Below are 26,737 nucleotides of genomic sequence, written 5' to 3' on the forward strand. Positions count from 1 at the left end.
CACTAAATCACATCCTAGGGTGAGGATGAATTGACTTGAAGATGACATTCAGGAAGGTGCTAACTCTACTAGATGTTCAGCACATGCCAGACATCAGAAGGAATCTGATTAGTGGATCACTTCTTCTCCAAAGTGGATATAATATTGTCTTAGAAAGCCAATCACCTTGTAATCTGTAAAGGGACATCTGTTTAAAGGAAAAGACTTTGTATCTGGTGATTTTTTTAGATTGAATGTTTGTGAACCATCTAATTTATCTTCTGATGAAAGTTCTTCATATTCTTTTATTCATTTGTGGTGTTGAATGTTGAATCTTGAGAATTTGGTAGGGAAGATTAGGACATATGAATTTTGGAATTATTAGAAGGTTAATGAATCTTGATTTGATTCAAAAATATATAATTAACCAATATTCCAAATGTCAAATTTGTGGTCAAGCCAAACTTCCTAACAAACTTTTCCAACATATTAATAGGAACTAAAATTTACTTGAATTAATTCATAGTGATATTTGTGATTCTAACATAATTCCCATTAGAGCTAGAAATTGTTATTCCTTAGTTTCATAGATCATCACTCTAGATAATACTACACCTATCTCATTAGATCAAAAGATGAAGCCCTTAGCAAGTTTATAATTTTTAAAGTTGATGTTGAAACATTAGTAGGGAAAGCCATTAAGATCATAAGATTGGATAGAGGTAGTGAGTATGCCTCCAATGCCATATCTCAATTTTGTTAACATAATGGCATAATCCATGAGTTTACTACCCTATATACACTTGATTCCAATGAAGTTGATGAAATGGAAGACATAATAGTAGAGTATATGTTAAACGCCATGTTGTTATGTTTTGGAGTACTTGAGAACTTATGGGTGAAGGCATTGCTATTTGCCTAATTTATTCTCAATAAAATTCCATTTAAGGACCAAAGCATCACACCCTATGAACTTTGCAGGGGAAGAGCTCCATAGCTCAACTACATCAAACTGTGACATCATAGTGTGAGTGTCTAGCAAAGATTGAAATTTTTGATTAAAGAACTTGAAAGATTAGTTCTAAAACCCTCAATACAGTATTTGTAGGTTATGCTTTAGATAGTAATTTTGGAAGGTTCTTAGTGATCAACTTAGAAGTGAGTGAAGTAGTTAGGAGCAGTATCATTAAAGCTAGAGGTATAGTCTACTTTGAGAACATATTTTCTCTAAAGATAATTGTGTATCCCATTCCTCCTAAGCCTTCAACCTTTGATTCGTCTTCTAGGCCTAGTACATTTTATGTAGAAGAACCTAGAAGGAGTAAGGGAGGAAGCGTAAGTTTGACTCTACTATCATATCTTATGAATTTGTTCTAAACAATTATGACAGGTATGTTTATAACAAATTTGTCAATGGTAAGTGTTTTGTTGCCTATTTGTATGCATATGATTTGCTTATATTTTGATGAGGAGTGCAAGCGAGAGAAACCCAAGTGCACATGTCGTGTCAAGTAGTAAAAGTGTGCATGAAGCAAAGTCGAACACACAAGGAAATTGAGCATTAGATACTACCTCTCCTCCTATTATCGAGTTGATCAAAATGTACTTAAAGTTTTTAACAAGAAAACTAAGACTAAAAATATGCTTCTATGATACACAAAATAGATCAAGATGATGAGAATGGTTGTTAAGGTGATGACTTTTATTTTTATGGATTTTTGAACCTAATTCATTATGATCATTGAGCCATGGAAGTTTCTTCACAAACTAGTCCTTATCTCTAAGTGACTAGTTCTTAAACATATTGGGGCAGTTATTTCACATGCGGGATATCATTCTAACTATGACTTTTAATTTTAATGCATTTCAATTCCGTGGTCCTCACTATTAAGTAATCCTAGTGCGGAGAGTTCTTATCATTCCAATGATGAGAAATGAGTGCAAATTCTTGCAATTATGGGATTTTATTCACACATTCCGGCTCTTGCTAACTAATCAAGTGATCGTTTTAGGCTCGGGCTCTCACTAACTAAACCTATGCTTACAAATTCATGCTCTCTCTAATTAAATTTGTTGATGAAGCATTGCCACAATTGAATATCAATATCAAAATGAATTAGATCAATAGAAAAGAAGTAAACAAAAACATATTACAACCAATATCTGTCGAATGTAAGAACCAATAAGGTGTTTAGCTACTCACGGATGAAAGTATCACGTAAAATACAATCATAGTATAAGAAAACAAGATACCCATAAGGAACTCTAAAAAAGGGTTAATGAGAAGGCTTAAGCCTCTTTGAAGTATGATCTTCTCATTGATTCTTCTCTCAATCTTCAACTGTTTGATATGAGGATGATTTCTCCTTACTATTATTTATAGAAACTTTGAACTACTAAACACGGCCACTAAACATGGGGTGTTAGTTGGTGTGCTAGCTAGTTAAGATTCTTGGAACAACATCTTTGAGCAAAAACATGACATGGAAACACACACTAGAAAAACCGAAGCACTGCCTTGTTCTTTTGGGACATAGCCTCACAAGACCACGGCGTGTTTCATAGGCATGTTTAGTAATACTCGGCTTCTAACTTACATCATGTCCTATGGTATTAGAGTAATTTTGTTCTTGGTGTTGATCTTTTGAGAGAATGGGGGCGTTTTGGGAATTTTCTCTATTCATATAAAACCCCAATCTCTAAACCTAAGCCCTATCTTCTTCAATTAATCTCTCTTTCTCTTCTAACCAATATTGGAGCAATCTTGGAGCAATCTTCTTCTCTTCCCTTTTCTTTAATTGAAAAATTAAGGTAAGATCGTCATCTCATCTTCATCATAATCGTTTTTCTTGATCTTATCATCCTAATACATCTCTTCCCTCAACTTTCTTTATTCCCAATGCTTTGGTACAAGTCTTTGAAATTTAATGATTTCTACAATTGAGTTTATGATTTTGGAGGTAATTGTGAGGAGTTTCTTGTTGATTGATATTGTATTTTAGATCTAGGGTTTTGTAGATTTGTTGAACACTCTATGGATACATAAAGTGATGAGTTTTTATTAAATTCAAGTTTTTCCTTTTTGATATAAAGAAAACTTGTATAGAAGTTGGCACATCAATTTGCATGCTTGTACCGCAAGTGCACGGGTATCGAAATAATAAAATACCCAGTGAGTCGGGTAGTCGAATCCACCGGGAATGGAAGTATTAGTAGTAACCACTTCTCATTTATCTAGTCAGTAATTAATATTATGGTGAAGTGAAATCAATTGCAAGAATAAGAATATCGCAAGCAAGCAAGGAAAATAAAGGTAAGGGGAGTCTCAATCAATAAAGATGAGGTACCCGGGCTATGCTCTCTCTAGGATCTAACATGAAGCACAAGATTTACTAAATGTTTCTAAACCAAGTTAAATGAGTCGAGGTAATCCAAGAACAATTGGTCCCTGTCTCCAGGTCTCCGATACTAGTCCCCTACGAGATCCCGGTGGAGAATTATTTAATCTCAACACCTCACGCCACATATCACCGCAATAAACTCTAGGGATATCTAAGAGTACAACCTATTCCTAAAGATAGATCTAACCCTATTTCTAAGTGAAAGATCCCTAACCCCCTACAAGGTCCTGGCGGAGAAATCTCTCAATCTCACGCCTCACACCAAATATGGTTGCATAAAGCCGAGGGAATACGGAGATAGAAAGCACTCATCAGAGGGGAAAAGGGACACTCCACTATCTCATGACTGACCCTCTTAATCCTCTTCAATCTTGGAGTTCTAACCCAAATGGAGACCTCTGTCTCACCAAGGCAACAAATCATACAATACAATTCAATCACAAAGATTAATATGACATGCAAGCAATGAGAAAACAAGATTGAAACTCAAATAAACTTAGATTTAATAGAAGACATAAAGTAAATCAATACAAAAGTACGATCCTAGGGTTCACATGGCCAAATACCTACTAGGGTTTAGCCCTCCATGACGCAAGCTACAAAGCAAAGAATAATGCAATGAAAAGCAATGAAAACCATGGAATAAAACCCCATTGAATTTGTGATAATGGCCTTGATGGGTCGCTCAACGTCTTGAAGGATCCCTCTCTGAAGCTAGGTTGCCGAAATCTCCGTTGATGGAGAAAAGATCTATAAAAATTGGTGAAGAACGCTTCCCAAATTTGCCAAATACCTCCTCTTTAAACCCTAGCCACTTCACCTTCCAAACGTTGTCAAAAAGTCTTCAAAGTATAGGGCAAAAGGGCTATTTTTAGTTAGAAACCGCGTAAACCGTGTAAGATTTCACGCGCCCACATGAGCTGTAGAAATTCCTACGCGACCTCGTGGAATTTTCACGCGGCTATATGAATAGTGTTTTACTACAGTACTCTTCATAAACATGGCTCACACACTCTTCTCTTGAGGCCACATGGTCGGGCATATGTCCATGTGGCAAGTTATGAGACTTTTTATCATCGAATCATCACTGGGAAGCTCTTACATTCTTTACATAAAGAGGGACATGGGAGTTTGACTGCCTTTGTGCCCTTCCAACTCACAAATTGGCTTGAATTCTCTTGGAAGTCGGCAGACACCCCCATGTACATGAGCTCCTCTTGTGTCTTGATCTTTATCTTGTACAAAAACTCTCAAAATGTGCCTTCATAACCTATGACAACGCCCTTGTGTATGCCCCGCAAGTGCACAGATTTATCGAAGTAATAAAATCCCAGATGAGTGGGGTATCGTATCCACAGGGAGTAGGGAATAAAAACACTTAATTGTTTCTTAACTAAGTGAAAGATAAATAGTGATATGTGTGACAAGATGTGAAATAACAAAAGTAAAAGAACAAGAAAGAAAGCACAAGCACAAGTAAAGGAAAAAGTAAGGCAATCAATATAAATAGGGTACCCGGATATTGTTATACCTAGGACAATTGTTTCAAGTGCAAGAACCCTCTATTATACTTCATAACTGATGCAATAATGAGTCGTGGAGATCCTTAAATACATGGTCCCAAATCTAAGGTCAACCATGTCTATACATGTCCTGGAGGAGAAATTGAATAGCCTCTCAACCTCGCACTCGTATAGAATTACAATGAGTTCTAGGGATTCCAAGTGATAAATCCTTTTCCTAGATGTAGACCTAACCCTTTGGTCCAGGTGGAAGGTCCTTAGCCACAATTAAGCCATAGGTGCTAAAATCACTTCAACCCTTCACTCCGTTGCACCCGCAACTAAGCCCAGCGGAAGGTCATCCTTTAGCCCATTCACTCTACTATGACCGAAAAGAACTTGAGGAAATGGAAGTAGAACAAATCACAATGGAGGGGAAAGGGGACGCTCCGCTACCTCTCGACTCATTCTCTCAACCCTCTCCAATCTAGCTTTGTTTAACTCTCGTGGTGTGTCACTCACTCACAAGGGTTACCAACAAGAACTCTCAACCCTATTGTCACTCTAAGGGAGTATTCATACAATCAAACATTCAAGATTTGAACACAAATAAAACAACAATTAATTGAAAGCATAATAAAGAGGTTCAATGAAATGAATACATCCTAGGGTTCACAAATACCCAAGTACCCACTAGGGTGTTTAGCTCCCATGGAGCTAATTACAATCAATGAAATCAAATGTAAAAGCAAAGAATCCATAGAAAACCCCCTCGATAGTTGTGGTAATGGTCTTGTGGAGAGTCCTCTACTGGTCCAAGGGTCCCTTTATCCGGCCTAGGATATACCTCGCCGGATCGGTGTCGACGAAAGCTCTTCCACTAACCTTCTTCCAAACAGAACGCGATGTCGAAGCCGTAGAACCTCTCCAAATCTCTAGCCAATACCTCTCTAAACCCTAGCCACTGCCATCTCTCAAGTTGGGGAAAAGAATAATAAAATCGGGGCTAAAATCGGCCTTAAATAGGGCTAGAATCGGGAATCCACACGCCCATGTGGGCACCCTTGTGGATTTTTCGCACGGGCGTGTGGAATTTCTACACGGCCGTGTGGATTCTCTGTTTTCATCCTTCTTCACGCGGCTGTGAACAGTACCTGCTACAATGTTTGCTACAGTGTCTGCCTGAAACACTCCCGAATCCATGCTTTCATCGAGGTAACGTAAACGAGCACACGTTTACATTGTAGATCGCTTTACTTCTTCTTTATAATGGACATGTTGGTGGAGATCTTGCTATACATGCACAAACAGGAATACTTGAATGTGACTGCCCTTGTGCCCCTCCAAATCGTTGTGCTAACTTGAATACGAGGAGGTTGGCACACATTTCCACATTTCAACCCGATTTATGTCTTCACGTTTGAACCTTCTCAAGATTTCCTCCAATTGGTGCATTTATGATCCACATTGGCTTCTTTCTCTAATATTTAGCCTCACAACCCTATTTGCATAAAAGTAATATAAATACACACATATTGGCGTTAAAATCTGATAAAAGTAATGCTCATCAGAAGGAAAGAACACTTCGCATTCTTATCGCACAAGCACTCATCAAACTCCCCCACACTTAAGCTTTTGCTTGTCCTCAAGCAAAAATTAAAACATTAAAGTATAGATGAAGGAAATATTGGAAGTGCTTAGCCTTAGGTTCACCAAAGCATACAAAGAGAGCATTCTACAAGTAAGGGAGATTTCAACACTAAATACGAAAAATCAATGCTCTAGCTCAAAACTTGAATAAAAAAGAACAACAAACCCGAAATCGTGTAAGTGTGTGAACTCACTCAAAACAACCCAAAGTATACTCCTCAAGGTTCTAAGTACAAGGGACTTATTTATCTACAAACAGTAACAAAATTTCAAAGATAGTAGTAGCTTCACACATCCTCTAAGGTAGCCCTTTCCAAAGCGGCCGCTAAGGTAGCCTTCACACTTTCGAGGTGGTAGCTCTGTCTACCGGAGTGGTAGCTTTCACTCATCCTATGAGATATCTCTTTCTCTTATTAGTGCATAACTAGTATCCGACTTATAAGAGTAGCTTCATACTTCATAGGTGGTAGCTCTTTCCACCCAACAAGCTCAACTAAACAATAAAACTATTTTGTTCTTTCTTTTCATTTCACCATTTATTTATTTTTTTATTTTTATTTTTTTATTTTTTTCAAATAACAAAAGAAACAACAATAACTAGTCCCTTTAACATCGAACATAAGTTTCCAAAAGAGTTTAAAGAGTGAGTAGTGCAACAAGTGTCAATCGGGCAAAAATTCCTACAAATTCAAGCAAAAACTGTGAGCATGAAGACATTCAATGTTAAAAATTCTCCTAAACTCAAGAATACAATCATTGCAACTAAGGTGAACCGCCATTGGCTATGTGAGCATGTATATCAATCAAAATTAATATAAAAGATATGTGTGCACTATAGAACTCCCCCCCCCCCAAACACGCTTAAGTTGTACATTGTCCCCAATGTACACATGCAAGCTCACTGATAATGTATATCAATCAAGAACAAATGTGGGAAAAACAATCAAAACAATACTCCCTTGACCCCTAGTGTTGCATTTGATGGAGCTAAATCCTTGGGAGTGATGTTCCAATAGGTTGTGAAGCACACACGGCCAAGTGCCGAAACACCATTGGCCGTGCCCATGAAAAAAAATTCTCCTAAACTCAAGAATATAATCATTCCAACTAAGGTGAACCGCCATTGGCTATGTGAGCATGTATATCAATCAAAATTAATATAAAAGAGATGTGTGCACTATAGAACTCTCCCCCCCGCCCAACACACTTAAGTTATACATTGTCCCCAATGTATACATGCAAGCTCACTGGTATATCAATCAAGAACAAATGTGGGAAAAACAATCAAAACAATACTCCCCTGACTCCTAGTGTTGCATTTGATGGAGCTAAATCATTGGGAGTGATGTTCCAACGGGTTGTGAAGCACACATGGCCAAGTGCCGAAACACCATTGGTCGTGCCCATGACAAAAAATTCTCCTAAACTCAATAATACAATCATTGCAACTAAGGTGAACCGGCATTGGCTGTGTGAGCATGTATATCAATCAAAATTAATATAAAAGAGATGTGTGCACTATAGAACTCCTCCCCTCCCCCCCGCCCAACACACTTAAGTTATACATTGTCCCCAATGTATACTTGCAAGCTCACTGATAATGTATATCAATCAAGAACAAATGTGGGAAAAGCTATCAAAACAATACTCCCCTGACTCCTAGTGTTGCATTTGATGGAGCTAAATCCTTGGGAGTGATGTTCCAATAGGTTGTGAAGCACACACTGCCAAGTGCCAAAACACTATTGCCCGTGCCATGACAAAGTCTCAATGCCCTTAATGACAAGACCATCTGCACGTATACACGAGGGGGTTCAGTGAAGCTCAATAAAATAAAAAACAACTTGAGTATATAAAAGATAAGACAATGAATACAACTCGAGGTAAAAAAACGAAGATAAACTCAGAAGGAAAGTCCTTTCTGAGTATACAAGTCCAAAATGAAATACAAAAAGTAATAAACGATGAAAACAAAGTCAAGTGCCAGTGTCGTCAGTTGTCTGCTCAGCTAGTGCTGTGGGTGCTAAATCAAATGGCGCTGGTGGAAATAGTAGTGATGATGCCAGAGGTGTCCTCGGTCTCCTGATAAAGGGTGAGGACTCTAATAGTTGCAGTACGATAAGAAGACGCGCCATCATCCCCGCGTACTGTGCAACCTGTAAAGTCCGGACCTCTGCGAGATCGGATTGAAGCTCACCCACAGCACTCTCGAGCCTCTCAAAACGATCATGAGCTCGAGAGGGAGGAAAAATGAGTAGCGGACGCCAGAGTGTCTCCTGTGCCGCAAGGGGTGCTCTGGTCCCTATCGGTGCAAACTGAGGCTCGCGAACCTGTCTTGAACCCTCCACTGCATCCCTTCTGCCCTCAGCGATCTCCGGAGTAGCCATAGCTATAATGTATACTCCAGGTCCACATCTACGCACCAACCCCATCATCCTAATCATATCAATCCCAAGAGGAGAAGGCTCGACAGTCCTCTCGGCACCGCGGATGGTGTCTAGAAAACCCATCCCCAAGATGAGTCTAGTGACGTAGGGACCAGCGAATAATACTCCTACTCTCGCAAATTGGCCCTGGTGCCTCAAGACATCCGCCACTATGTGCCGGAGGTGACTCGGCACATTGCAGACCATGGAATATAAATAGAGTAGGTCCTGCCTGCTCAAAACAGCTGTGTTATCACCTCGACCGGACACATACCTGCTGAGGACTGAGTGTAAGTATATGTAGCTTAGTCGGGATAGATTGGTGGCCTTGGACACTCCTGGTTCATATTGCCCATGTCCACACAAAACTCGGTACGCTTGCTGCGGAGTGACTGTGCTCGGGAAATCCGATGGCAAGCGTCCATACTCCTCTGTACCTGTGTAGGTTTCATCATATAAACCCATACGATCGGAGAATTCAGTGACACTCATGCAAAATGGATGTCTGAACACTTGGAATTGTATATAGCATTCACGGTGTCAAATCTCCTATATGGCTGATCAAACTCGAAAGACGCCAACACCTTTAGCGTCAATGCACGAAAAGCTGGCTCTTAGATAGTCAATAATCTTCTCCAGCTTCCCACTGCTAGAATCTCATCAATCTGATCAGCTAGCTCATCACCCCACCGAATCACTCTTAGCACACTCAAATCCACAAAGCAAGACTGACCAAAACTAAGTGTTGATAATCTCTCAAATCGAGCCTGATGCTCAGGATTCGAGAACTCCATGTGTACTAGCTCAGGTGGGGTCTCTCTGGGATGCTTAACTTCATGCTTATTTAAACGAGGTGCCATATCTGCAAGAATTGACGAGAAAACAATCAATGAAGCCCTAGAAACAGTACTGTAGAATTTCACACGGGCCTGTGGAAATTACCCACGCCCGTGTAGATCTGCGGGGCGTGAAATCTGCACGGTTGCATGTCACTGCTCCAAGATTACAACTTACAATCACGGTTAAACATTTTCTAAACATGCATATACTATTATAAAGTGAAAATTGCATGCAACTCAAGACTTTTGATCTATTAAAAACAAGAATTGGCGAAGAAGAGAGGGTAAAAAGGTTTATGGATGAAATAGGTATGAAATCTTCGAATTTGGCCTTGAAATTGACTGGAAAACCCTCTAAACTAGCAATATGTGGGCTAGGAGACTGTTCAAAGTCGATCTTCGAGTGATTGGAAGTAAAGAAGAATAGAATTCAAGAAGATTTTAAAGAAAAACTTGCGTCTCTTGAAATTTTGCTCATCCACAAGGGCGTGCAGAAATTACCCATGACCGTGCGCCTCCACAAGTGAGTTTCACAGGGGCAGACGCACGCCCCTGTGCGCTCTTGGGAAAACACTCATTGTCTCTGAATGCAACCGTATGGGCGTATGAAAATTACTCACGTCCATGCGCCAGACCCACTAGGGCAGCCGCACGCCCCTGTAGTTTCTCTGTCCAACCGAGAGAATCATCTAAGTGTTTCGCACGCCTGTGCAAAAATTACGCATGGGCGTGGCCATTCACAGGCCCAACTCACAGGGGCGAACGCATGCCCCTGTGTCTTCTCGGGATGGAGAGAGCTCTTCTGCAGAGATCCACATGGGCGTGCAGAAAATACCCTTGCCCGTGCGTTTGTTACAAGTTCCCCCACAGGGACGAGTCCACACCCCTATGTGCTTTCGGGATAATTTGCTAAGTCTCTGCTGGAAAACGCACGCCCGTGTGGAAATTACCCATGGGCGTGTAGAAATCACAAGGTCGCTCATAGGGGCGAGTCCACGCCCCTGTGCCATCTCTGGATGAGCTCTGAATGAAAATGCATGCCCGTGTGGAAATTCCACATGGGCTTGTGTTTTCTCTGGATACTTAGAAAACTTTGCAGGCTCTGCAGAAAATTCCTAAACACAGATATACACTCAGAGCCTGCCTAACAATGTAATTTTAACTAGAGAAAGCACGAAAAACACGCTCAAACGACCAAGATTCTTCGCCACACACGATTAGGCACATGATAACAGTATAATGTCCATAAGAAAATCACAGCAAAAGCATCTAAGGATCAAGACAACAACACTTAAAGCCTTATTCATGTAAATATTAACTAAAAACTAGAAAAATATGAAAAACTTGGGTTGCCTCCCAAGAAGCGCTTGTTTAACGTCACTAAGCTTGACATACCTTGTCTTACCTCATGGTGGTTCATAGATGAAGGTTGCCCTCTTACCCATGACTTGCAAGCATGATGAGCAAAGTCTCTTGAAGGTAGAGGGTGAATTATCGGGCTTGGGACTACCTAGCATTGGTGCATCCAATTTGTTCGGTTCACACGTGTCTCCAACAGCCTTGGAGCGTTTCTAGTGGCGTATCCTAGCCCTCCTCATCTTCCGGAGCACCTTCTTCAGGATCCCAGAGTAGATGGTACTTCTTCAGTCGAACCAAGCATCATAACTTCTTCATTTTCCACCTCTTGGTCAAACAAACCCTCGTACGGGTCCGAATTAAACATTTCTTGCATGTATTCATCAACAATCTCATCAGTAGTGTCTAGAAAATACAAAGCATCATCGAAATGAAGAGAATGCCGCATGGCTTCAGCAAGGCGGTATGTGAGCTTGTCATCTCCAACTCTTAATGTTAGCCCCTCACCGTCCATGCCAATCAATGTCTTGGAAGTCCGCAAGAATGACCTCCCAAGTATCAAAGGTACATCTGCATCCTCATTGATGTCTAGCACCACAAAATCTATAGGAAAAATGTATTTGTCCACTTTGACAAGCACATCTTCAATGATACCCCTCGGATGTCTCACCGTTCGATGTGCCAATTGAGTCCGCCAATGCCTAGCTTCTGAAAGAAGGTGTATGGCATGACGTTGATACTGGCCCTTAAGTCCGCCAATGCCATTTCTTCACCCAAATTGCCAATATTGCACGGAATGATAAAGCTTCTCGAGTCTTTCTTCTTGTTCGGCATGTTCTTTTGCAACACCGCCGAGCAAGACGCATCTAGGATCACTGAAGTACTCTCCTCCAACTTCCTCTTGTTAGTCAACAAGTCCTTCAAGAATTTTGATGTGGAGTTGCTTGAACAAACTCAGGAACTTATTGTACTATTTATCTCTTTAGTCATTCTTCAATCTAGAGGGATAAGGAATTCTTGGCTTGAAAGGTGGGGGTGCCACCTCCTTCTCTTTTCTTGCTCCCTCCTCAACCTCTATAACCTCGGGTGCGTGTTCATTGGGCCTCTCATTCGGAAGCCTACCTTCAACCTCACGACTACTTCTCAAAGTGATCACCTTCACATGCTCTCTAGGATTGGTCTCGGTATTACTCGGCAAGTTCCCTTGTAGCCTTTCCGATAGAGACTTTCGCAATCTGCCCCACTTGATTTTCAAGATTGTGCAAAGAGGCAGTGTGGTTGCAAAGTGTAGCATCGACTGATTGAAACCTTGTATCTGATGATTGCACAAACCTAGTCAAGGCCTTCTCCAAATCGGTCATTCGGGTCTCCAAACCTAAAACTCGGTTCTCCATGTTTGGGGCTTGTTGTTGTTGGAAACCTGGTGGCCCATAGCCTTTTGTGGACCTTGGTTGCTCCACGAAAAATTGGGATGATTTTTCCAACCAGGATTGTAGGTGTTGCTATATGGATTCCCTTGGTTCCTCATTGGATTACCCACAAAATCGACATTCTCAACCGAAGATGCATCACCAATAGAGATCGGGCAATCAAAGGGAGCATGTCCTCCACCACACCCAGTGCAAGTAGTTATGGCCGCCACTCTATTCGAAGTTAGAAGATCTAACTTATTACTAAATGATTCCACTTGAGCCGCCAATGAAGTTACTACATCTATCTCATGGAGCCCGGCCACATTTTCTTCTCCTTAGCATTCCATTGGTGGCTATTTAACCCCATTTCTTCAATTAGTTGACGGGCCTCACCGGGGGTCTTGCTACCTAAGGTACGTCATGCTGCTGCATCCAAGAGTTGCCTTGTACTTGGATTCAACCCGTTGTAAAAGGTCTGAACAATCATCCACTCCGGGAATCCATGTTGCGGGCACTTTCTCAGGAGCTCCTTGAACCTTTCCCACGTCTCAAATAGAGACTCCAATTCCTACTGTAAAAAAGACGAGATCTCATTCCTAAGATTTGCAGATTTTCTGGGAGGGAAATAATGGGCCAGAAAAGCTTCTACCATCTTCTCCCATGTGGTAATCGATGCTGTAGGTAATGAGTGTAGCCACTGCTTCGCTCTCCCCTTTAAAGAAAATTGGAAGGCTCTCAACTTGATGGCATCATCCGTTACCCCGTTTATCTTAAACATATCACACACCTCGAGAAAGTTCTCTATATGACTGTTTGGATCCTCATCGGCTAAACCATTAAACTGTGCGGATTGCTGCAACATGTGGATGAATACCGGCTTTAGGTCAAATTTCTGAGCTGTAATCGGGGGACGCACAATACTCAATTGTGTCCCCAATACTGAAGGTCTGGCATAATCAGATAATGTCCGCTGTTGCTCATTCTGTTCTACCATGTTTTCAGATTCTTCTACTTCCAAATCAGCTAGATTAGACGGTTCTTACACAGGTTCTTTCCCTTTTCTTCTAAGTGTACGTTCAAGCTCAGGATCTCCTTCAATCAATATTGAGGGGTTTCCTCGGGTCATAACCTGGAGCTGCACCAAAAAGAAAGAAAAAGAAAATCAGAACGATGATAGAATAAGAAGATGTGAAATAGAATGAATGAATGAATAGCTAAGAAAACAATGTACAAAGTATCTCTAAATGCCTACTCCCCGGCAACGATGCCAAAAACTTGACAACGCCCTTGCGTATGTCCCGCAAGTGCACGGGTTTGTTGAAATAATAAAATCCCAGATGAGTGGGGTATTGTATCTACAGGGAGTAGGGAATAAAAACACTTAATTGTTTCTTAACTAAGTGAAATATGAATAGTGATATGTGTGACAAGAGGTGAAATAACAAAAGTAAAAGAACAAGAAAAAGAGCACAAGTAAAGGAGAAGGTAAGGCGATCGATATAAATGGGGTACCCGGATATTGTTCCGCCTAGGACAATCGTTTCAAGTGCAAGAACACTCTATTATACTTCGTAATTGATGCAATAATGAGTCGTGGAGATCCTTAAATACATGGTCCTAAATTTAAGGTCAACCATACCTAACTCTATACATGTCTCGGAGGAGAAATTAAATACCCTCTCAACCTCGCACTCGTATAGAATTGCAATGATTTCTAGGGATTCCAAGAGATAAATCCTCTTATTAGATGTAGACCTAACCCTTTGGTCAAGGTGGAAGGTCCCTAGCCACAATTAAGCCCTAGGTGCTAAAATCACTTCAACCCTTCACTCCGTTGCACCCGCAACTAAGCCCAGAGGAAGGTCATCCTTTAGCCCATTCACTCTACTATGACCGAAAAGAACTTGAGGAAATGGAAGTAGAAAAAATCACAATGGAGGGGAAAGGGGACGCTCCGCTACCTCTCGACTCACTCTCTCAACCTTCTCCAATCTAGCTTTGTCTACCTCTCGTGGTGTGTCACTCACTCACAAAGGGTTACCAACAAGAACTCTCAACCCTAGTTTCACTCTAAGGTAGTATTCATACAATCAAGCATTCAAGATTGGAACACAAATAAAACATCAATTAATTGAAAGGATAATAAAGAGGTTCAATGAAACGAAGACATCCTAGGGTTCACAAATACCCAAGTACCCACTAGGGAGTTCAGCTCTCCATGGAGCTAATTAAAATCAATGAAATCAAATGTAAAAACAAAGAATCCATAGAAAACCCCCTTGATAGTCGTGGTGATGGTCTTGTAGAGAGTCCTCTACTCGTCCAAGGGTCCCTTTATCCGGCCTTGGATACACCTCGCCGGATAGTTGCCGACGAAAGCTCTCCCACTAACCTTCTTCCAAACGGAGCACGATGTCGGAGCCATAAAACCTCTCCAAATCCCTAGCCAATACCTCTCTAAACCCTAGCCGCCACCCTCTCTCAAGTTGGGGAAAAGATGGGGAAAAAAATAATGAAATCGGGGCTGAAATCGGCCTTAAATAGGGCTGGAATTTGGAATCCACACACCCATGTGGGCGCCCTTGTGGATTTTTCGCACGGGCGTGTGGATTCTCTGTTTTCATCCTTCTTCGAACGGCTGTGAACAGTATCTACTATAGTGTTTTCCTACAGTGGCTGTCAGAGACACTCCCGAATCCATGCTTTTATTGAGGTAACGTAAACAGGCACACATTTACGTCATAGATCGCTTTGCTTCTTCTTTATAATGGACATGTTGGTGGAGATCTTGCTATACATGCACAGACCAGAATGTTTGAATGTGACTGCCCTTGTACCCCTCCAAATCATTGTGCTAACTTGAATACGAGGAGGTTGGAACATATTCTCGCACTTCGAACCCGACTTATGTTTTCGCGTTTGAACCTTCTCAAGATTTCCTCCAATTGGTGCATTTACGATCCACATTGGCTTCTTTCTTTAATATTTAGCCTCACAACCCTATCTGCATGAAAGTAACATAAATACACACATATTAGCGTTAAAACCCGATAAAAGTAATGCTCATCATAAGGAAAGAACACTTCGCATTCTTATCGCACAAGCACTCATCAACCTATTTTTGCTTCCTTTTCTTCTTTCAAGGCATTCACAACATATTTGCATAAAGGAACATCAAATACACTTTATGAGATATAAACTATGGTAAAAATGATGCTCAATGCATGTAAAACATATAGAGAAATATGTCTATACAAACACTTATCAAAAGTTTGAATGATTGTAACCTTTGATTTTCTTGAGCTCTTATCACCTGCTTGATTTATTTTCCATGCTCCCTAGATACTTACCGGCGTAAGATGCCCGTATGGCTTTTGGTTAGGGGATTATGGGTGTTACTAATATGTAAGGATGCTTATAAGGTGTTATGTCAATGGTTTACAACCTTAATGGACCCCTAAGGATGCATGTAAGACGTTCTATCTAAGGCTTTCATCCATAACTATAACAAACAACATGTTACTGTGATATTGGCCCATTACTATAGGAAACACTACATGTCACTGTAGGCTACTATAGCACTATAAGAAAATTTCAGGTTTCTTCTAGATTTTAATTTTGGTGTCATTATAACCTCAATTGAAGCTATGTTAAGTCAATTGGCATTGGTTTGAAGCCAAATTAGACCCTAATCCTTTATGTATCACATATATGACAAGGATTGTGCATATTTCTTATGCATGCATGTTTTGAGGTTAAAATTAGGATTGAGTTTAGGTGGGGAACCCTCGACCAACAGAAAGGAGCTCGGGAGGAGTACCACGTCTAAGCTCTTAGACTTATGTGTCTAACCACTATGAGTGGATATCTTCCTTACCAATGTTTTAAAATGGTTTTGTTATTTGGATTCAAAGAACTTTACTCCCTATTGCACAATGTTTTAAATTAACCAATTTCTTATGTTTTTACAATGAGCTATGGGGGTTTCTTAATTGGTTTTATGATATCTCTCTATCATGAATGTTCTAATCAATTTGAAAACATGATTTAAGAGTGAGATATGAAACAATAAATATTTTATGTGATAAATTGGAAAGTGAAATTGTATGTAATTATCGATTGCCACCATATATACTTGTATTGGTATTTTTGGATATTGGTGACCGTGAGTCTACGGCTCATTGATTATAGTAGCGGTGTCCACAATTAGACCTGGTGAGAGATCGCGCAGTTGAGTGGTTGGCATGGGTTGACCATTTAGAGGGTGCGGAGATAACTTGAATTGTGAGTGGGTGGGTTTCCCATTGATATTGAAGTGGATGACTCGCTTTGGCAATTCCATTCTTTATCATAACGACTATTTGGTTTGGGATTGATTTCACAGCCATCCCTTTTACTATACTCGATTTTGCACATGAATCTTGATCTTAGGTTTTTAAGGCTTTGCATGGAATTGTTTACTACACAATAAAACTTATTTATCGATTTCGTTTCTTGAATGAGACTATTTATGGAAAAGTGCTATTTAAAGATGTTTAATCGCTTTTGTAAACACCAAGAAACTGTTCAAACCATTCTCTGAATAACTATGTTACTCAAGCACTCTATTGCCATTTTTTCCTTTTCATGTGGTGATTGTTAGAGCTGTTGCACATTAGGGGATTGTGCTTGGCTCCAATTTTCTTATCCTTTCACTAGACTTTGTTTTTAGGTCAGATCGACTTTGTTCTTGTATTCAAATTTGTTTTAAATGGGTCCACTAGTGTCTAATAAATAATTAACATTTGTATTTATCACACTCTTTTCAGCACTATCGAACTAGTATATTATAGTTAACTTTATGTTCTTTTGCCTTATTTTTGAATGCTATATATAAGTGTGTGTGTGTGTGTGTGTGTGTGTGTGTTTTTTTTATCTCGTAACGGAGTTTTACAATATAATTTTCCTTATGGTGCCTCGAAGTAAGGTGGACGCCCATGTCACCTACTTCGAAAATTGTCTCGGAGTAAGGTGTGACATATTCAGTTCATTCACTCTATTTTCAAATAGCTCGAAACTTTCTCAAAAATGCTTTCTTTGACTCCAACTCCTATAAGAAAGTCTAGACATAAAAAATAACTAGATTGAGTATCAAAATTTATCAAAATTTTCAAAAATCAAACAAAATGCTATGGAAAATAATGAAAATTAAATAATGACTTATCAAGCACTTATCATATTTGCAACTCACATGGAGCTAGTAAATGTTGTTAAGAATTTGTCATCTCTCCACCTTAGTTTTAGATTTTCTCACTTAGGTTTAATAATAGCAAATTCCATTCTGCCATCTAGATAATAGAGGTTGAACAAGTACAAGGAGAGTTGATCCTCATGGATTCGATTACCCTACCTCAGGTTACATATTACTACTTGTACGACTGGTGCACTTGCGGTGTGTCCATAAGGGGCAGTAAGATTCTATTAGTCTAGCCATTTTATTTTCATTTTATCTTTTCATGGTAACTTTTTTAATCTTTGTTTGTGATTTTTCTTGATTGCTGGCTAATTTTTATTTCTCTTGTGAAGGTGTACTTGCATGACTCGAGAAAATCTTTCTTAATTGGTTTAGGAAGATTATGAAATTGTGAGCATCTTTCACCAAAAGTTAAGAATTGTAGTTTTAAGAAAAATAAGTTCGGTGGAAGTTGGTGTTGAGGTTGAGCAAAATAAGCCAATGGCAACATCTCAACAAAGCATTTCAAATTATGCAAGGCCAAACATGAAGGGTGCTACCTCTAGGATTGTTCACCCTTTGATTCCAGCAAACAAGTTTGAGTTAAATCTAAAGTTTATTTAAATGGTTCAACAGATGTGTTAGTTTGATGGATTTCAGGCTGAGGATCTATATGCTCATTTGACAAACTTCTTTGAAATTGGTGACATTCAAGGTGAATGGAGTGTCCAAGGATGTGATTTGGTCGACCCTTTCCCTTTCGGTGCTAGGAAAGCTCAATTAATGGCTAGGCACCTTGCCCAAGGGTCGATCACTACATGGTCATAACTAGGTAAGAAGTTGCTTACCCGTTATTTGCCTCAGTCAAAGATCACAAAGCTGCAGAGCTATATCTCTTCTTGTAAGTAAATGGAGTCCAAAACTTTTTATGATACATGGGAGAGGTTTAAGGAGCTCTTTAGGAAATGCCCACAATGTGGCATCATGGAATGGATGCAGATTTAGATTTTCTACAATGGACTCAATGTCGCTACAAAGCAAATGTTAGACTTAATTGCGGGAGGATCGTTATGTAGTAAACAATAAGATGGCACACAAGTATTGATTGAGGAGATGACTACCAGTGGGCATCAATAGAGTTCTGAGAGGGACAAGCTAGTTAAGGCGTGCGGGTTTTATGAAGTTAATGCTCTCACCACTCTAGCAGCACAAGTCAAAGTATTTACCAAGCGTCTCAATGTGATGTGACTTCTACAATAACCAAATGCATTCATGAGTTATGGGAATTGTGTAATTCAGATAAGCATTATATGGCAAGCCGCCAAGCCAAGCATGGGACTAATTGAGCAAGTACACTTAAAAAACAACACTAGCTGGTTCACAAACAACTCTTATCGTTCCACATACAATTCTAGATGGAGAAATCAAACCAACTTCTAATGGAGCACTGAAAGGCAAGGTCAAGGACAAGGAACATAAGTACAAGCTCGAGAAAATATACCTAGGGGCAAAACCATCAAATCAAGAAAGGAGGAGTGAGAGTCTTGAGAGTTTGATTGCCATATATATCTAATCCAGTACCACACATTTTATTAAGCATGAAGAGATCATTAGAAATCAACAAGCATCTTTCTAGAATTTTGTGCATCATGGGGCTCAAATACCAAAATAATTATCGAAACCGTCCACAAGGAAGACTCCTGAGCAACATGGAAGTTAACCCTGGGAGTCACTTAAGGTAATCAATCTTAGGAGTGGAAAGGAGTTGCCCCTCCACATGAGATGCAACCTAAACATAAAGTGTGGGAATGAGAGAGGAGAGTAAGCTCTCTTGCATTGAAGAACTAGTGCTTGATCAAAAGGATGTCACAAAGGGTAAGAGAAAGGAAGAGCTTAAAACACTGGATATCAACCATGACTTCCTTACCCATCCATGGTTAAGAAGGTTCAGTAAGATGAGCAAGTTAAGAAGGCTCAAAACACCCGATAGCAAGACGCTGGAAATTAATGTTCTGTTCATGAAGGTATTGGCTCAAATGCCATGCTATGCTAAACTTTTAAAATAAATGCTCATAAACAAGAAGAACTTGGAATAAATATCCACTATGGCACTTAGTGAAGAGTGTTTAGCTACCTCACAAACAAGCTACCCATAAAGGAGAAAGATTAGTGGATTTTTGTAATTCTGTGCACTTTTGGAGGGGTGGTGGATGAGAAGGCATTAGCCGACCTAGGAGCAAGCACCAACCTCATGCCTTACAAAAATTTTCAATTATTGGGACTTGGAGTGATAAAACTGATGAATATGACTCTATAATTGGTCGATCGGTCAATTCGCCACCCAAGGGGAATTATTAAAGATATCCTTGTAAAGGTGGAAAAATTCATTTTCCTTGTTGACTTTGTAATTCTACATCTCGATGATAAGTTGGAGGTGCCTCTAATCCTTGGAAGACCCTTTTTAGCTACATCACAAACTCTTATCTATGTCAAAGACGAGAAAATGGTTCTAAAGATTGGAGAAGAAGAAGAAGTTGTGTTCAAGCTCCAAGAGGCTATACAACAATCTATGGAGTTTGATTATTATTATTATTATTATTATTATTATTATTATTATTATTATTTTATTTTGGTCATCATGTTGATGACTGTATCTTTGAATTTGTGTAGGAATCGTGGCTTAAAGATGATTTAAATGATTTGTTGGGAGAAGAAGCCCTGGAAGATGGCACTTAAGGAACTCACCAAGCAGCCTAAGACAAGTTCTCTAGTGGAAAAAAGTAGTGGAAGCGGACCAATACCAAAAAGAAAAAGGCAACCTCCTCTAGTTTAAGCACCTCCAACTCAGTCTTCTATGCTAGATTATGGTGAGCAAACATTAGTTGCATTGCTGAAGCCATATGTCTTTAGTATCAACTATTTCATGTCTAGGGTAGAGTGAAAGGTTTTGCTTCTATGAGCCTCCTTAATACGCATAAAGGTGCATCAAGCTAGTGACATTAACTAAGCATTTTTTGGGAGATAATACAAGTCATGGTTTTAGTTTTCTCGTATTTTCCTTTCCTTGAGTTTAGTTTTGTAGAGCTTGAAGGTTTGTTGGTGGTGATTCATATTTTTTGTTTACTTCTCAGTGTTTAATCACATTTTGAATGGTTAATTGATCAATTTGCATGATGAGAGCATACACCACACTTAAACTCATGACAATAGGCAAAATAGAGGACTAGAGAAGTTCCTAAGTAATAAGCTCCTTAGGCGGTAGTGCTTGGGATTTGCACGGCCGTGTTCAAGGTCTTACAAATCTCAAGTGTTGGTGTTTTTAAGTGATCCACGTCTTTAATTTTTCAATTAAAGTACACTGCCTCAAAGACACCCTCAGCATAGTTGGGCACTAGTCGTACCTATATTAAAATGACCAAAAGTTAGGTTTTGAGGTAAAATTTTTGGTGGAGAATAGGGAAGACAGTTAAGGTTTGGAAGGGAGAGCCAAAGGCCATTATTCAGGGGTGATTAAAGCTGCTCTTATGGTCCGAATGTGAGTGATTGATGATTTGGTGTTCTCTATCCTTTGATTACAACCATTGAGAGGAGCTTAAGTAAGTTTTCATTATAATTTTCTTCTCGCCTTTAATCTTGGATTGTATCTTGTTAATTTTTAATATGAGAGGCTAAACCTTCATTTTGTACCTTGGGCCATGGATCGCAGGACTAATTGTATTTGATTTATTTTTGCTTTTATATGTTGGTTATGATTTTTCTTGTGAATCTTCTATGTTGCCTCATGCTTATAATTACATTGTGTGAGAGCCTTAATTGAGTATCTAATTGACATGATTAGGATTAAAAAATTAATCATGTTCAGTCACACATAGAAGATAGGGCTTGAGTGCATGCCTAGAGATAGGGTGCATGATTAGGGTAAAACCTAATAGAGGAATTCATAGAGCATCATGAAATCATAGGGTAATGATCTATTACCATATGGGATTAGGGTTGATTGCCTGAGTTAACCAATAACCAATATAGGAAATCTTTGCAATTTTCTTAAAAGGAGTGAGCCTAGGGCACCGCTCCATCTCCTAATCTCATTTTTCCACCTTAGTGTTTGATTTTCTTACTTAGGTTTAGAAGTAGCAAATTCCATTATGTTGGCTAGATTATAGAGGGTGAACTAGTACTAGGAGAGTTGGTCATTGTGGATTTGAATATTATATCTCAGGGTACCCTTTACTACTTGTGCGACCCGTGCACTTGTGGTGTATACACATGGGCCATATTAATGTTCAGCCAGGGTTGATTCTCCATTGTCATTGTTGGGATCTTAATTTTCAGATTTGTCTCTAAAATATGAAAATAAATGTGGCTCATAATAGCCCTTTGCTTTGTCATCACCATAAATTATCCTAAGACCTTCATAGTTTTCAATGGGCTTGTCGCTGAAGGGTTTCGTACGCATGTGTGCCTAGAAGAGACAAAGAAAATCTTCCAAATTAATGTAATCACAGAACATCTTTTAGATTGCAACAAAGCAAACTCCAAGTATATGAAATGCAAATAAAACTTAAAAGAAAAATGCACAGAAGCAATCAATTTGTAGAAGTTTGAATGAAATGGAATGAATTGAAAGTAATCTAACTACTTCAAAGCATTCTAAAAAGGAATCTAAAACCTTAAAAGAGATGTATAGAAACATTTCCCCAAAAATCATTCCACCATATGTCTTTTTAATGCAGTAAAGCGTACTCTAATATTATAAAATACAAATCAAACTTAAAAAAAAATTAAAAAAATAATGAAAAAACATGAAAGTGGTATAAATAAAGAATCCTGTTATATAGAAAACTTATGGCTAAAAAAAAACACGACATTCATTGTGCTATCAAGCAAGCTCCAAATAAATTACAATTCTCAAACAACAAGCTAGAAACTTAAATTTAAAAGTAAAACATACAAGTTTGGTGGATCCAAAGATTTACAAATGGTTAAAGTCCAAATATGCCTTTGGATATTTTCAAATTGTACTTATAAACCCAAGAATTTCTGGACATCAATAAAATACATTTTTTATACGAATTTTCTTTGTGGAATTCATTGACAGTATGTATTTTCTTCTTAATAATTTTATTGTAGTAAGAATGGGGTGTTTAGTGAAATGGAATGAACTATTGAATAAAATATTAAGACTATACCTCAGTGTAAGTGAAGGCCACAATTGGGTCAAGGGTGATCATCTTGTTTTCGTTATCCTAACCCGCTCACTAAGGTTCCTTGCTTTCTTGATTTCCACGTACCTTTAGTATCTTAAAGTGGTTCTCCACATTCTCCACATGGAATTTTGTGTTAAATTTTGCATTCAGAGCACTCGTTGTATGTACAAATGTTGATTTGTCACATGTAAAGCCCTTTCTCACTTGGTCAATTGGAATTGGTATTAAGAAATTATCAAAGTCAAGCTTCCAATGCTTGTTGGGGGTTCCACACTTGCCGTGGAAGTGGCTCCATCACGCACTAGATTCCGACCCTTAATCTTCCTTCAAATAATAAATTTTTAACAAAGAAAGCATGTTAAATAACATCACAAGTAGAGGTTCAACAACATCACAACAATACAATTGATGAAAAAACTAAAGATAACATGAAAAAAAAATCACTACAAACAACACAGGTAAAAGTTCCATAATAGGTGTAAAACACATTCCTGACCCAGACTCCTAACAAATATAATGATTTCGCATTTTATTACTATCTTGTCCCTTAGTTCCATCCACTACCTATTTTCTTTGCATTGTTATCACTGGGCCAGGCCTTGTGAGCGCAAGTTGTTTTTCTTCTTGAATGCTGCCCTCATGCAAGATCCAATTCATTGGGTCCACACCTGCTATATAATTATGTGTATAATGCAACATTCAAGGACTAACCTTGAGTTTTGAAGGGGAAAAAGGGCTTATGGTAAGAATATTGAAACAATTCTTCAAGATGGCAAATGCTCGCTTAACTAGTGATCATAATATTGAGTCTAAGAATCTAAGATTAATAGTTCTTTGTGGTTTGTGATGCGTGCATTTTATATAGATATTTAATATGCCCTATGGCATGGTTGCTTGCCTTTTTGCATATATTTATTATAAATCGATGCTACTTTGGGTATGTGTGATTAATTGTGTAGGAAATCATGTCTTGGAACGAAAAGAAAGAGTTTGGATTAATTTAAGAGTTAGAACACTCTTCACAGGGCAAGCACTGTCGAGAGACACCCATCCTTCCGGACGTGCGGTTTCCATGACTTAGAGAAATTCAGCCCAACTGAGGAATCACACACGTTCTTGGAAACATGGGTAGGAAGAAAGGGTATGCTTATGCTCGTGCACTTTACAAGAATTCCGAGGACGAGAAGAGCACAGTTTCTCTTAAAGCACAGGTAGTAAGCACTGGCATACTTATGCTCGGGCACTTTATAGGTTGTGCTAGAGTTATGCCGAAAACAAGTTCCAAGACATCTATGAAAGGGCATGGTCAAGAGCACGGCCAAGAGCACAATAGTGCTTGCACCAGGAATTGTGTTTTTAAGCCCAAAGTTAGATTTTTGAAGGGGATGTTCTTCCTTTTTCTTGAGAGAAAGGTTAAGACAGACATTGGCATCATCTAGGGCCGGATCTATACTAAGAGGTCATTGTGGGAGTGGAGTAACACCGTCAAGATCATCATTAGACTCTCACCAACAAGGATTGTGAAGCAAGAGAGAGTTCATGGATTCGATTTCATTTTCTTTCCTTTTTTCATTGTATGCATTATAGAACTATGAGGGGCTAACCTTCATTCGGTGCCCCGGCTTATAAACCTCCACTTTATGATGTATTGACTTTTGTTGCTTTGATTATGGAGTTTTCTTGTGATTTCCCTTTTGTTTATTATGAGATGCAAAACTCTTGTGTTGATTGCCTTGATTTGCATGTTACAAAACTTGGCTTGGGGATTGTTGTTAGTTGTGTTAGTAAAACTTGATGGGCATGTTTCCCGTAGTTGTAATTGCAATCTTGATAGCATGTTAACCATAGTTGCACTTCGGCTGTCTAGATGATGATTGAGAAATCCATCTAGCTAGGGCATACATTAGGGAAGGGGTTGAGTCTGCTCCTAGAGGTAGATCATATGTTATGAAATCCTCAGTTAGGGGTCGACTAGCGGTCCAAGGAGATGTACATGTAATCATTGCTAGAGTCAGTACATTGGTCGAGGGGAATAATCCTTGGTGCTATCCTTTCCACAAGTAGATACCTATTATACAATACTTAGGATAAATACATGAAAGTTTGTACATCCATTCTATGCTAATTTACACATTAATCTTGACCACTCTTTATTATTGGGTTCATGTGTTTCTTCCTAGTTAGTTCCTAAAATAATGAAGGCTAGTCACATCTTGAATTCCTAGTTATATACATTTATTCAATGATGAATGCAACAACAAAGACAATTGTGTTGAATGCCATAGTGAACAGTCTCACACACTCATGTAGAGTCCAACTATCCATCTACACATACGCATAAACAAGTGGTGATTCAATGTATTAGGTCATGTAATTCAATTCCCTACACTGTACTTAAACCTTTTTACATATTAAAATAAAGGGACTCCTAACTATCATCCCACAAAATTAATGTTAGACATGGCATTAGTTGTTATCATCTTCATTAATTGCAAATGAGAAATTAGTTTGGCATTCACAAACATCAAGTGCATGTGTAGGGAAAAAATCACATCAGACAATGGTCAACAGATTACATGGCAGGAAATAAGTAACTGATGTAGAAATTAATTAAGACACAACTGACATGTACATAAGAGAAAGTAGGTACAATGAAAAAAGCTATACTGATGATCTAATGCAATAAAATAAGCTTACCAAGCACATATCTCCTTCACTGTATACAAAGATGACAAAAAACATAAATAAATTGTGGCATGAAATCACAGAAAAGGAATACAACCTATTTACAAAAAAAGGTAGAATATATATAAGGATGGGCAATAACTACAGAGTAAATAAATGTAAATTATATGAATGACAATAAGACAATCTAAGTGAGCATGATATTGGGATATATCATTGAAAATAAAACTAGATAATACCGCATTTCTAGCTCGAAAGGCATAGTAGAAAATATATAACATGCAAGACTTTATCAATGCCAAAGGATGTTTGTGAATAACTAATGCCACCCTGATTTTTGTCATTGCAAACAACATACATGAAGATGACACTAATCAATGATTAAAATGCAATTAACATATGTCAATAACAACTGGACAACCCATATACGCATGACTTCCACTTGATGTAGTGTAAATAATATAACTACACAACAATATAAATTCAACCTGAACAAAACCACAATGAAAACATATGATACCAAGTGGATCATGTACAAAAAGGAAAGTAGCTCTAAGTCTCATACATAACAAACAAACAATACACCAAAAAAGCCAGCGAAAGAAAAAGGATGGTGAAGGAAACCTGAGCTGGAGTTAAATTATTGAAAGGTGTACAATTAATGGAGCAAAAAACCAAGTAATATAATAGGTAATCAAAACAACAAAAAGGAAAAAAAAACAAAATAAAAAAGGTGTACCATTAAATCTTAATGAATGGAAGTAATTAAACAAGTCAAAACATGCATGCATGAAAAGAAAATCAAATTCCCTAGAGGAATTATACAACTAGATAGTTAAAACAAATTTGGCTTGGAAATAATAGTACAAATAATACACATCTCAAAAAATAAAATAAAATAAAACAAAAACAATTTAAAAATGAAACAGAGGTAGTGGAAGACTAGTTAAAGAGGAAGAAGATAGCAATGCTATTATAATCACATAAAGAAGTCAATAATGAATAAATCAATAAAGTAAACCCTAGTAAGCATGGCATTCAATACAACAGTATGGGAAAAAGTGATGA

General features: G+C 38.6%; 1 non-coding gene across 1 annotated transcript; it reads left to right on the forward strand.

Moving 5' to 3' along the window:
- Positions 1-13,062: 13,062 nt before the first annotated feature.
- On the forward strand, positions 13,063-13,169 carry LOC120279702. The gene has a single exon (XR_005542008.1). It is a non-coding gene; the product is annotated as a small nucleolar RNA R71 (small nucleolar RNA).
- Positions 13,170-26,737: the final 13,568 nt, after the last annotated feature.

Source organism: Dioscorea cayenensis, chromosome 16, assembly GCF_009730915.1.
Source record: "Dioscorea cayenensis subsp. rotundata cultivar TDr96_F1 chromosome 16, TDr96_F1_v2_PseudoChromosome.rev07_lg8_w22 25.fasta, whole genome shotgun sequence".
Classification (NCBI taxonomy): domain Eukaryota; kingdom Viridiplantae; phylum Streptophyta; class Magnoliopsida; order Dioscoreales; family Dioscoreaceae; genus Dioscorea; species Dioscorea cayenensis.